Source organism: Leopardus geoffroyi, chromosome E2 (assembly GCF_018350155.1).
Source record: "Leopardus geoffroyi isolate Oge1 chromosome E2, O.geoffroyi_Oge1_pat1.0, whole genome shotgun sequence".
NCBI lineage: Eukaryota > Metazoa > Chordata > Mammalia > Carnivora > Felidae > Leopardus > Leopardus geoffroyi.
Genome location: NC_059335.1, coordinates 26139146 through 26152402, shown reverse-complemented (window position 1 = coordinate 26152402; position 13257 = coordinate 26139146). Strand labels below are relative to the sequence as shown.

The 13257-nt window shown below is 42.1% G+C and overlaps 2 long non-coding RNA genes across 2 annotated transcripts in view; both read right to left on the bottom strand.

Moving 5' to 3' along the window:
• The window catches only part of LOC123579104, a 17101-nt gene extending 3844 nt beyond the window's left edge, over nt 1–13257 (bottom strand). Inside the window, exons 1-2 of the long non-coding RNA XR_006702623.1 lie at nt 13185–13257; nt 11158–11172 (exon numbers count right to left, since the gene is read on the bottom strand). This is a non-coding gene — a long non-coding RNA (uncharacterized LOC123579104). The remainder of the gene's footprint in view (nt 1–11157; nt 11173–13184) is intronic.
• Nucleotides 3829–7047, bottom strand: LOC123579102. The gene is made up of 2 exons (XR_006702621.1): nt 6542–7047; nt 3829–5257 (listed from the first exon to the last, which is right to left on the bottom strand). It is a non-coding gene; the product is annotated as an uncharacterized LOC123579102 (long non-coding RNA).

Here is a 13257-nt window from a genome sequence, read left to right as displayed (position 1 = left end):
ACATTTGGAGGTGTACTGGAATTTATCTTGATTATCCTTGTGAATTCCTGAATTGGCTACTGCACTAGAGGAGTGCTCTATGATTTAATTCAATATAATAACAACTGAGTGTTTACAATATGCCCAGAACTGTGTTAGGTGAGGGGGTTTCAAAATGAATGAGGCAGCAATAACAGCCACATGCTTCCATACACACTATTTTTCTCAGAAAGTGATGAAATTTTGGAAGCAGGCTTTGGCAAAGAAATCTTAAGCTAAAAATAACAGAGTGGATATTCCAAGTATTTTTAAATGTCTGTGTCACTCTCCACCAGTATGAAAGAGTATTGCTTTTTGGGATATCTTCTTGTTCTGAATTAATTAGCAAGGTGAGTTGGAATCCACATTTAATTCTTAGGGCATTTGGCAAGATGGCAGGAGTTCTGCAGTGTAAATTGTTTACAACTGATGCTAATGCCTGCTCATTTGATTTAATGTGTGGTGTGCTATTCAATTGCTCCTGGGGAGGTGGGAAGGGGGAGGATTTCTCCTAATAGTCAATCTTGTCCATAATTGCAATGTCTGCCTGCCAAATGAATTCACAAATATTAAAAAACAATTCTATGAAACAATGAATTGAGGAACCTGGAGAAAATTTGCCACAACATGAACAGGAATGTGGATGAAGAGGCAGAAGCTATATAGACTGCTAGAGAGAAGAGGCCCTGCTGGAGTTGAGGGTCAAAAGTGAGGACTGAGTCCCAGGAGGGATTAGAGACAAAGGAAGTTATGTTAATTATAAAGAAAAAAATTGAAGGGAAGGAAGGAGGAGAGAGACTGTCCTTCTAACAAGAACTCTCCCACAGATTCTACTGGCCTTCCAGTGCCCCACCATAGCCATCCACATACTCAAAGCAAGGGAAATGCATTGTTGGGATGGAACATTCAGGGGCAAACACCCACAATGATTGGATGTCTGACCAACTCCACATTTGCTACCTCAAGTAAACAATTGGCACCTAGGTCCATGAATTAAGAATCCCAAACATACTTTGGCCCCACTCCCAACCACAGCCTTGTCCTCAGTGACTTCCACTGATCTAGAGTAAACGGACTCCCATCCTTCTAACTCAGCTAACTAGGACAAAAAACATGTCTGGCCATAGCCATCTTTCCTCCAAAAGTTGGAATTTTTCTTTAAAGTTAAGTTATCCTTTAAAAGTTAGCTAATCATGCCATATGCATCAACATGGATGGAACTGGAAGGCATCATGCTAAGTAAAATAAGTCAGTTAGAGAAAGATATATATTTTCACTCATATGTGGATCTTGAGACACTTAACAGCAAACCATGGGGGAAGGGAAGGGGAAAAAATAGATACCAACAGAGAGGGGAGGAAGGCAAACCATAAGAAACTCTTAAATACAGAGAACAAACTGAGGGTTGATGGAGCGGTGGGGGAGAGGGGAAAAAGGGTGATGGGCATTCAGGTGGGCACTTGTTGGGATCAGCACTGGGTGTTGTATGTAAGTGATGAGTCACAAGAATCTACCCCAAAACAAGGAGCACACTGTACACACTGTATGTTGGCCAATTTGACAATAAATTATATTAAATCAATCAGTAAATCAATAAAAAATTTAAAAGTAATAAAAATTTAAAAAATAAAAGTTAGCTAATAGAGGAGACCAAAATGTTAATGTTTTCTGTCTGCTCCTAGTTTACCACTAACTATTTTAATTTCAGACTTCTGTCTGACAAAACAAATATGACTTTAAATAAGTGACACCTTAACAATCATTACAAAAATATCAGTCAGAACATGGGTGAGGAGGTGTGACTATTTGGCAGTGGTCTTGGGGCTACTAACAAAATTCCAAAAATGACAAAAGAATCTTCAAGAATCTGTGGAGGTGATCTTGGCATCTGTGTCCAAGGAAGTATCTTCCAATCTAGCGAAAATATTGGGATGGAACTCTAAGCCCAAGAACATTTGTCTTAGATCATTTCTCTGGAAAATAGACTCTGGAGATGGAGATTTACATGCCGAAAATGTATTCATTAGACAGTGTCTTAGGAATGAATACCTGTTAGGAGTGAAGGAAGGAGGAATGAGCAAGGAGAGAAGCTGAACTTTGTTGTGGATACCATAAAAGGCCTAGGCTGGCTCCATGTGGAGCTCTGGTGCTGGGAGGGCCCTTTAGCATTGTTCAGTCTCGAGGTAAGTGGGCTGGACCTCATTAACTAGTCAGTGGATGAGGGGTACCTTCAGGAAGGGGCATGAACTTGGAGGAGGGCTTTCTTCGGCTGGGGACAATTCTCAGAGAGTGACTCAACTTAGAGCCAATGGCTGCCACACTTTCAACAGCTGGGGGAATGGCTTAGTCCTAAAGTGCAGATCTGGGCTGCAAGCCAGGGCATTTGTTATATCACTGAGGGCCAGTAGCATGCCTGGTTAGTCTGGGCTAGGAGTCTGTCCTCACAGATTGCCTTCAAACATTTGAAATTTCCATCCTGCCTTCTTTCCTTGGATGAGATTCTTTTCCAGACAGTAGTCTGATTACTGATCCAAACTACATCTCTTACACACATTTCTATCCTCACTTTCTCAAGTTTCTCTTGTGGAGAGAAAAGTTTCATGATCTAGTGCATGTTGGCTCTCTCCTTATCCTCATTCCTCCATTCTAACAGCACTCGAAGGGTTTCTGAAGTTCTTGGCATTACACTCAGTCCGGGGCTTGCAAAGATAAAGAGGACACCAGCCGTCTCCATGAAGAGCCCACAGTGTGTTGAAGAAACAGTGAAAAAAAAGATTTCAGAACAATGTGGTAAGAGCAGTGATAAATGTCATGAACAAATTTTTTTAGAAGGAATGACCAACTTCTGCTCAGAGAAAGCTTTCTTCTGGAACAGATGTTGAATCTTGGTTTTGAAAAGTGAGTTGAGGTCTTCCAGATGGGGAGATGGAGGTGGACATGTGAAGCAGGGCATGTACAGAGGTATGAGTAGGGTCTAGAGTCATTTAGGTTAGGGTTTGGGACCTATAAAATTTAGCATGGCTTGGGCATAGGGTGTGGAGTGTCTGTTGTGTCAAGCTAATAAATTCAGATTTTATTCTGTAAGAAATATGAAACTAGTGTAATGGAGGTTTTCAAGTAGAGAATGACAAAATTTGATTTTTTATTCTTAAAATATTTAGTGGAATTGTGAAGTAGGGATATGAATGAAGGGGAACTTGCAAAAGGAGATCAGAAAAGAGACTTGTCACATTTTTATTACTAAATACTCAAAATACAAAAAAAAAAATAGAGAATGTAATGAACATCTTATCCATACCAGATTCAACAAACCTCAACTTTTTAAGATATTTGCTTCAGGTCTTCTAAAAAGAAAAAAGAAAAAACTCAGAAACCCTGTTGGAGCCTCACTTGTAGCTCTCCCCTCAATATGGCCCTCCTCTCTTACTCAGCAGCCTCCAGGTGAATGGCCTGTGATAGGAGACTTGGAACAATTCAGGGTGAAAATATAAGGGGTAGTTTAAGACAATGGCAACTATATAGAAGATGAGAGAACGGATTCAAAAAGTGTCTATATTATATACCTGAAACTAATATAACACTGTATGTTAGCTATACTGGGAAGAAAATAAAATAACATATAAAAAATGAAATAAAATAAAATAAAATAAAATAAAATAATAAAATAAAATAAAATAAAATAGAAAAAAAAAAACACAAAGAAGCCTCCTGAGGTGGAACTGACAAAATTTGAGGTGAATAGAATAAATGAAGGAGAAGAGGGTTGTCTGGGTCCTTTCAGGCTCCTATAACAGAATACCACAGACTACATGGCTTATAAACAACAGAATTTATTTCTCACAGTCTGGAGGCTGGAAGCCCAAGATGGTTGTGCCACCAGATTTGGTGTTTGGTAACCGCCCACTTTCTGGTTCATAAACAAAGCGGTCTCACCTTGTCCTTGTCCTTGTCCTCACATGGTGGAAGGGACTAGGGATTTCTATGGGGTCTCTTTCATAAGGCCCTAATCCCATTCATGAGGGCTCTACGCTATATTTAAACACTTCCAAAGGCCCCATCTCCTAATACTGTCATCTGTGGGAGTTAGGGTTTTTAACATATGAATTTGTGGTGTGGGGGTGGTAAAGGACACAAATATCTAGACCATAGCAAGGAAGAAAGGATAATTTCTAAGGTTTGGCTTGGATTACAATATAGCCTGTGATACCATTAATGAAACATGAAAATGAATGTGGCAAACCAGATTTGGAGAAAACAATAAAGAGTTCAGCTTGGGGTAGTTCTGGAACTCAAAAAAGAGGTCAGGGCTAGAAAAATGTTTCTGGTGTCCACACGGAAGTGATGTTCTAAACTTTGGTCACCTGTACCTTCTGTCTCCTTGTTTCCAATTTTTTCTTTATTGCAAACAGTATATAAATGTAGCCTCAGAGAGAATTGATTACCAGAACTGGAATTACAGAATTATAGGGAAAGGAACATTTGGCATCCGGGATTCGAACATACTTATGTGCAGGGATTCCTTTTGCAGCTCATTCTTGCCAGAATCAGCTATTACCATTTTGACAAACATTTACTAATCCGATAGGCAAAGAATGGTTCTCTTACTGTTGTTTAAATTTGCATGTCTTTGATTATACAGGAAGTTGCACATTTTTCCATATGTTTGTTTACTGCTTTGCATTTCTTATTTTGTGAATCATCTGTTCATGTCCTTTGCCCATTTATCTAGTTCAGTTTAAATGTTTTCATAATCAGTTTTAGGAGTTCTTTATATAACAAAGCTATTAACCCAATGTCATATGGTTTGCAAATATTTTTTCTCAGTGTGTTTGCCTTTTCATTTGACTTGTGGGTTTCATTTTTGCTTTACATACATATATTTTTTCATACTTATTCTTTTGTTTAAGATCTTTATGCACTCAACTTCTGAGCATGGTATGTAAGACCCTTTAGGGTTTGGTCCTTCCGCTTCTTCCCTGGAAATTCATCCCACAAAAAAATGCATGCTGTAGATGTCCTCAACTGCCTCCCGCTGTGTAAATGCAAAAAGCTCTCTCCTACTTCTAGTGCATAACACATATGCCCAGACCACATTTCCTGCCCCATCAACCAAGATAACTTCTGGTCCTTCAGAATCCAGCTCCATCATCACCTTTAAGGCAGCGTCATGAAGTGGTTGGTTCATGAATTCTGGAGTGAGAGGTTCTTAGTGGGATTCCCAGCTCTACAATTTCTTTACCTGTTAAGTGAGAATAATAGTGGTTACTCAAAACATTAAACATGGAGTTACTGTATAACCCAGAAATTCCACTCCTAGGCATAAATCAGAGATTACTGGTTTTTAGGAGGAATGGAGAGTGACAGGATTTCTTTTGGGGTGGTAAGAACATTTCGAATTAGATAGGGTGATGGTTGCACAACGTTGTGAATGTACTAGAAGCTACTATATACCTTACTTAAAAATGCTTAAAATAGTGAATTTCATGTTATATAAAATTTACCTCCATGAAAAGAGAGTGCCTATTCCATAGTGAGATCATGTGACTGAACGAAATTGAGTGTGTATGGAGCACATGGTATGGTTGGTCTGCTGTGCCAAGCTAACAGGGCACTTGGCATAGGAAATGGCACAGAGTGAGTGCCATCTCACTAAAAAGGGGACACACCTCTTGAAGCACTATTTACTCTCCCATAACCCAGCACCTATATGCATAGTAGCCTTTGCTTTATTTGTCTGGGGACTCCTTATGAGAAGGACTGGATTGTGGTCAGCTATATGTCCCTGGTGCCCAACATGGGGTCTGGAGCATACATTTATTATTAGATAAGCTTAGAGAGTAACTGGGAATGAATCTGGATCTAAACCCCAGGAATATAGATGTCTGGTGACTATGAGTCTGAAGGGCCATCTGGAATCCCAGAATTGAGACAGATCAAAGATATCACTTTGTAATTCCAACTTTTATTACAGAAAGAAACCAAGACCTGAAAGGTTGTATAATATACTCACTCAGGTCACATGGGGGATGGAAAGGGAGGACTCCTTTCTGAGCACCACCCCCTCACACACACATACACTCAGCCCCTATAGGACTATGATTACTATAGTGGATTGAATTGTGTCTCTGAAAAATTCATATGTTGAAGCCCAAATCCCTAATGGGACTATATTTGGAGAGAAAGCCTTTAAAGAGGTCATTAAAGTTAAATGGGATCATAAGTGAAGCCCTAATTCAATATAATTTGTGTCTTTATAAGAAAAGGAAGAGATACTAGAATGTGTGTTCACAGAGAAAAGGCCAAGTAAGGACACAGTGAGAAGGTGCCATTTGCAAGCCAAGGAGAGAGGCCTCAGGAGACATCCACCTGCTAACACTCAGGTCTTGGACCTACAGCATCCAGGATTGTGAGAAATAAATGTTTGTTGGATAAGTCACCCAGTCTGTGGCATTTGTTATGGCAGCACAAGCAGATGAATATGGTCACCAAGAGGCTGTTGGATGCCTGCTCAGAAGTGTCTTACCCCAAGAAGAAGCCCCAAATGATGAATCAAGGTGAAGGCAAATGCAAAGGGAGTGGAGTCTCCAGATGTTCCTATTCTCTTCCTTTCCTCTCGCCTCCTGTCTTAGCCCACATCTGTGGCCTCTCTGACTGCAGGAACATTTCTCTGGCATTGCTTAATGAAAGGAGAGCTGGCTCTGTGAAGAGCCAGGAAGGAGTAAGGTGGGACATATCTGAAGGCCAAAACCAACGTCCTGGCTTGTAATTCAGAGCAGCTTCCTCCTCCCACCCCTAGGGTGACCTTCTCCCTGTGAGTGGTTAATTAATCCCATGAATGGTTTAAGATACAGGCACTAAATTAAACAGATCATTTTCTATTGCAAATTCTCCTACTGTCTTAGTTACTTTTTATGCCTGAAATTAGTTTATTTTTAGTTAACACATTTTTAAAAAAAAAACAGAATTAAATGCAAATCCTTAACAGAGCTTGTCCGACTCCTGTAATGCTTAACTACATAAAATGTTCAATGTATTATTTATGCCAGATACGCTGCAGCTGAATTTTACATGTAAATGTTCAGAATTCCAAGTTCCTTAACTGGAAAAAAAGAAGAAGAAGAACATTTTCACTGCCACTTGCTTTCTCTCATCTTTTATTAAAGAGTCGGTTAACACTTTAAAATGTGGCCCTTATACACACCAGAGACTCCAAACCAAGTTAACATCTTGCTTTAATTCACAAAAGAATGAAAATTCAACATCTGAAAAATGTTCAACCTATATGTAAATGCTCTAAGTGGAGAAAAATCAGCAAGTAATATCCTGGGTCCTGAATAAGTACTCTCCTTACATTTAGGAAGACAAGAAAAGCTTGGCTTCTTCTAATAGCATCTATAATCTGTGAATTTGTACACTTAAAGTCAATTATTTAAGTCCTAAGTATGTGGTGAGACTCAATGAGAAATCAAACAGATAGACTGAGGCTCAAAATCTTCAGGCCAATTATAATCGTGGAAGCAGTGATGCCAATGAGAGGCTAACCTGCCTCATAAAGAAGAACCAGGATGCGGGGAACAGCACCCACCATGCTGCAAGGAGAGGCATAGCCAAGTTTCAGCAGTCAGTGAGCAGGGCTGGGTTGTGGGGGAGGAAGTCAAGAAATACCTCCCATCCCTATCCCCTACACCGAGAGAGAGAGAGAGAGAGAGAGAGAGAGAGAATGAAAGCCACACAGTTTCTGGAGAATGGGCTTGCTTGGGGTAGAGAATGGCTCTCCTAGCAATTCTTCTGATCAGGAGAAGGAAGACTCAATTCTAGGTCACCTTTTTGCTCCAGCCATGTGATCCTGTTGTGTCCACATGACCTCAACAACCATATGAGTCTGTCTTTAGTGAAAGTAGGTGATTGTTTGATGTTCCTTGAAATTCTGAGTTCTAGGAGTCTATGAGTTTGCATTAGGACCCTACAGCACTACAATAGGAGGATGCCAGGGAGCTTCCTCTCTCTCCCTCTGACAGGTGATGGTATCCCCACAGGTCCCAGGAGTGACAGTCCTCAGAGGCAGTTTCTTCCCCAGCATGTGAAGACAAGAAGGACTTCTGAGTAGGCTGCATCCCTGGAGAAAATCGTCACTGTGCTGTCAGCTATTCAGACAGCATTTCCTGGAGGAGGTGGGTTGCAGGAGCAGGCAGCTAAAGAACTTTCAGTAAGAGTGAATGAAAAAGTCAAGAAGTCACAGAGAAGCCTGAAGCAAAAGGGATGGGACTTTCTCCATAGAGGTAGAGAGGCTAAGAGATTAGACACACGCTGTAGGGAGCAGCTCCTGAGGTCAGCATGCTCTACCAGTGCAGGGCTCAGAGGCACACAGATTCACATGGGGAGGTGTGTGTGTGCGTGTGTGTGTGCGTGTGTGTGTGTGTGTGTGTGTGTGTGTGTAGCCAGGCTGAGTGCATTCAATGCAAAAGTGGTCAATTGTTCCCAAAGGGCGAAGACTTGAACATTTTACTCCCAAGAGTCACAGGAAGGAAGCCCAAAGGGCTAGAAAGGGACCTTCCTGAATCATCAAAGTTCATGAGCCTGGAGAAATGAAAAAACCCTATAATTACAAATACTAATCTAATAATAATAACAATCATTTAATAGCTCATGTTGAAGCACTTATATATGAAGAAATATACAAAGCACATTAGGTTTATTTTGTCATTTGACCATCACAAAATTACTAAGATATAGATAATATTATACCATATTTTAGATGACAACCTGGGGACATGGATGATTCAGTAATATGCCCATGACAACACAGTCAGGAAATTCCCAGACTGGGGTTTTATACCACAGAATCAAAGAGAATTTGAGTTTTAATCCTTATAAAAATTCTTTAAGCTTATTGTCGTTGTTACCTCCTGCTGAGTTCCTCCTATACTTGCATAATAATACAAGTATGTGGGTGTCTGTCTTAAGAAACAAGAAGGTGGGAGCTAGGGAGGTGCTGCCTTCAGGCAGCCAATTTTGGGTAAAGAAGTATTCTCTTTGTGGGGGGGTAAGGAAAGCACTGGGCAGAGACTCAGGGGCAGGATAAATGGTTACACTATCCATAAACTGTGTTCACAGCCTCCTTTCCTCAGATTAAGACTTCATTAAAATGGTAGAAACTGTTTACTACTGGGCTGCTATAGCATACGAAGTCCAGAAATTTGGGGGTTGGATCAGTCCTGGTCTGTTTGGAGCTGAATGTTTGTGTCTTCCCAAAACTCATATGGTAAAGCCCTAACTACCCCCGTACCATGGGGTGGTATTAGGAGGTGGGGTCTTTGGAGATAATTAGGTTTAGATTAGGTCACATGAATGGAGCCCTCAGGATGGGATTAGTGCCCTTAGAAGAAGAGAAAGAGACAAGAGACCTCTCTCTCGAAGTGCTTACAGAGAAGAGATCATGTGAACACACAGCAAGTACACAGTCATCTGCAAGCCAGGAGAAGAGCTCTCACCAAGAACTGAATCATCCAGCACCTTGACCTTGGACTTTCCAGCCTCCAGAACTGTGAGAAATAAATGTGTGTTGTTTAAACCACCCTGTCTGTGGTATTTTGTTATGGCAGCCCAAGCTGACTAAGACAGGGTTCTTGGCTGTGAGCAACAAAAACAGAGAATCTGTTGAGGATTCCAGGACAGTTGTAGAATCTGTGCAACAGTGAACTTGGTAAAGCAGGAAATGAGAGGGTGTCACAATGCCAGGAGATGGGCATCAGGAAGCACAGCACCTTCTCACATCTGAAGAACCTACACAGGACAAGAGTCACCCTCTCTGTGTGTTCTCTGCTCTGAGTCTGACTCCCAAGAAGTCATGTTCCATTGGCCAGTCCCCAGAAAACTAGGGTGGGGAGAGAAAGGCTCTGTTCTCAGTTTCTGCAATGGACACAGGACCTGAAACAGGCCTATCCCTAAGGCAGCAAATCCTGGGAAAGAGGAAACTTCCCGAGGAACCTGCGTGCTACTGGACAGGGAGATGAATTCTGGGAGGGTAGAAGTAAGAACACACAACTCAGATGTGAGATGATAATGAACCTGAGCTGGGAGAGTCTGCTGCAAAGGCGAGCACCATCCTCCCTTGTCCACCCATCAGGGATGTAACCCCGCCCACTTCCAGATGCCAGAGCCTCTGAGTCCACAGGAAATCCCACCATCCAGGGGTATGGTTGTCTGTCCAGGGGGCAGAAGCCTGGAAGTAATGGAAGTGAAAACCAGGGAGATTCTAATCCAAAGGAAGCAGTAGGCAGGTCAGAAGGAACCCCAAGGAAGGTTCACCAAGATGGAGTGAATAAACCTACTCCAGGGAAACAAGGAGGTAAAAAGAAATCACTAAATTACACATTAAAATAAGACTTTTTAGCAGCATCTGGCAGGGTGCCAGGAACCCAAAGGCATCAACAGAGAAAAGCAAGCAGCACTCACCTGCCTCCTGAGGAGCCTCAGGAAGAGACAATCCCATCTTTCTCTATCTGTATACCTTTCGACGTTTATTTATTTTTGGGACAGAGAGAGACAGAGCATGAATGGGGGAGGGGCAGAGAGAGAGGGAGACACAGAATCGGAAACAGGCTCCAGGCTCTGAGCCATCAGCCCAGAGCCTGACGCGGGGCTCGAACTCACGGACCGCGAGATCGTGACCTGGCTGAAGTCGGATGCTTAACCGACTGCGCCACCCAGGCGCCCCTCTATCTGTATACCTTCCTATCCCTGCCTGTAGAAGCCACTAATGCTTTTCTAAAGCCCATTACATTTCTGTTTTCACTTCCACTTGCCCTCCCTTTGCATTATTTTTTTCTCTTTCTCTCCCCAAGGCTATTGAATTTAGAAAACAGGGTGGGAAGGTTGTAGGCAGAGACTGAAAATAACTGAAGGTGGATAGGGACAGAGGGCGTGGACAATGGGTATGATAAGTGAGCTTGCTGCAAGAGTTTGGAGATCTGGCCTCTCTTCCCAGTGATGGCCCTGACCCACCTCCCACCCTAGGCACTAGGCTGCATAAAGACTTCTGTTTCCTGCAAAACAGAAAAAGGTGTCCCTTCTCCCAGGTAGATGCAGCCTATGGACAGCCTGACTATCTAGTGTAGATGATATTTCAGCTCTATTTACCTCTCTGCTATGTTCCTTATACAGTGAAAAATCTGCAAAATTGGATGCGGCAACTCTGTTTAGTCAAGTTATTAACTTATGTGCCTCTATTTCCCCATCTATAAAAAGGGAATAATACCAGCCACCCCACTTGAATTGTAGATATGCATTCTTTTACCTTTTTTATGTTTGAGATATAATATACAAACAGAAAAGCAGATGAAATAAATGTACAATGCCTGAGGGTTATTTCAGGGGAAAATGAAATAATGCCAGGGAAGAGATCTGGAGAGTTTTAAGTGCTAATTTAACTTTTATTGAGTCAGAGCCAAGGATTTTCACACTTTCAGAGTGAGAGTCTAGATTGAGTGTCTGCTTCCCATTCTTACTCAGTCCCTTCTGGGCTCTCCTAGGGGACTCCTGTCTCTCCTGAGTTAGGCCACAGTGGGGGCTCAGGGCTGAGGCAGTCAAGAGGGGTTGTCAAGGAGAATGATTAGCAGTAGTGGGGGACTCACCCCTTCCTCCTCCCAGCCTCAGTTGCTATTCTGTGGTGCTGGGTTTGTGGGCAGATGTTGCAGGAGTTGGCTGGCATAGCCTCCCTCCTCCTTTTCCTCCTCCCTACACAACCAAGTATGACTCACCATGGGGTGGGGAGCCTGAGTCACTCACCCACTCACACACCCAGCAACTCTCAACATCCTAGATAAGAACTTACAGGACAGAGTCAGATTGGCCTAACCCACTGCCTCTGAGCTGTGTGACCTGGGGCAAGTCACCTTACCTCTCTGAGCCTCCATGTCCACATCCACATGTCCTCCATGTCCACAGGAATAATAAGTCCTATTTCATAAGCTTATGACTGTTTTACATGATATAAGCAGTAGTCAGAAGCCAGCTATCATTATGATTGTGCAGAATTAGAATTCAGATCTCTTGGCAAACAGGCTTGCTGCTCTTCTTGACTCCATGTTGCTCATTATCCACCCTCAGTGGAAGGTGTGGGGTACTTCCAATAAAAGCTAGCTCTCCACCTTGCCCGTGGGAAGGAGCCACCAACAGAACTTCTTCTAGTCACCATGGCAATTTTTAATGAAAATAATCAACAGCTTGTAGGGGTAAGCAGCCGTATGCTGATTCTGGCCTCTTTGAAAAACTCTTCTCCTTCTGACACTGAATGTGGTTGGAAAGAGGCTTTGACCTTAGGAAATGTCTTTTTTCTTTACAGGAACAGGAAACAGCTCAACAGCAATATGTTCAGTGTTCATCCAGTATCTGGCAGAAGTCAATCCTTTCCTGGGTCTCTGGGAAGGAGTACCAGGACCTTCAACCCAACTCCCCTCATGCTTGCTCCGCATGGGCTGTGACAGCACAACAGCCACATTGGAAGTTATCTGTGAACTATAGTTGAGTGCATTCCACCTCAGAGAAGCAGAAGATTATCAAGAATCTCCCATCTCTAGGCCATCAAGTGGCCTTCAAGATCATTTAAATGAAGGGCTTCATGCACTTCTGGGAGGACTCATCCATGGATGGATCCAGAGTGTTTGCTAAGTACCCTGAAATTATATGCAATATTTTACCTATGTGTGATATGTGAGTCATTTCAGGAAGAGAGTAGAAAGTTTTCACTGATTCTCAAGAGGCTCCACATCCCCCAAAATCTCAAGAATAAATGACCAAGAATCAGGAGTCAAGAGCACATACCAGTAAGGACCACAAAGACAGTCTAAATGTATCAAACAGGTTAGGTGGAGATATGAAAGGGATACAGTGATCTGGAAGGCACATTCACATTTCAAAACATACATAGTAAAAGCAATTTTTTCTTCTTAAATTTTGTTTAAATTCTAGTTAGTTAACAAACAGTGCAATACTGGTTTCAGAAGTAGAATTCAGTGATTCATCACTTACATACAACACCCAGTGCTCATCACAATAAGTTTCCTCCTTAATGCCCATCACCCATCTAGCCCTTCCCCCACCTACCTCCCTTCATCAACCCTGTTTATTCTCCATCATTATGGTTTGTTTCCCACCTTGTTCCCCACCCTTCCCATATGTTCATCTGTTTTGTTTCTTAAATTCCACATATGAGTGAAATCATGTGATATTTGTCTTTCT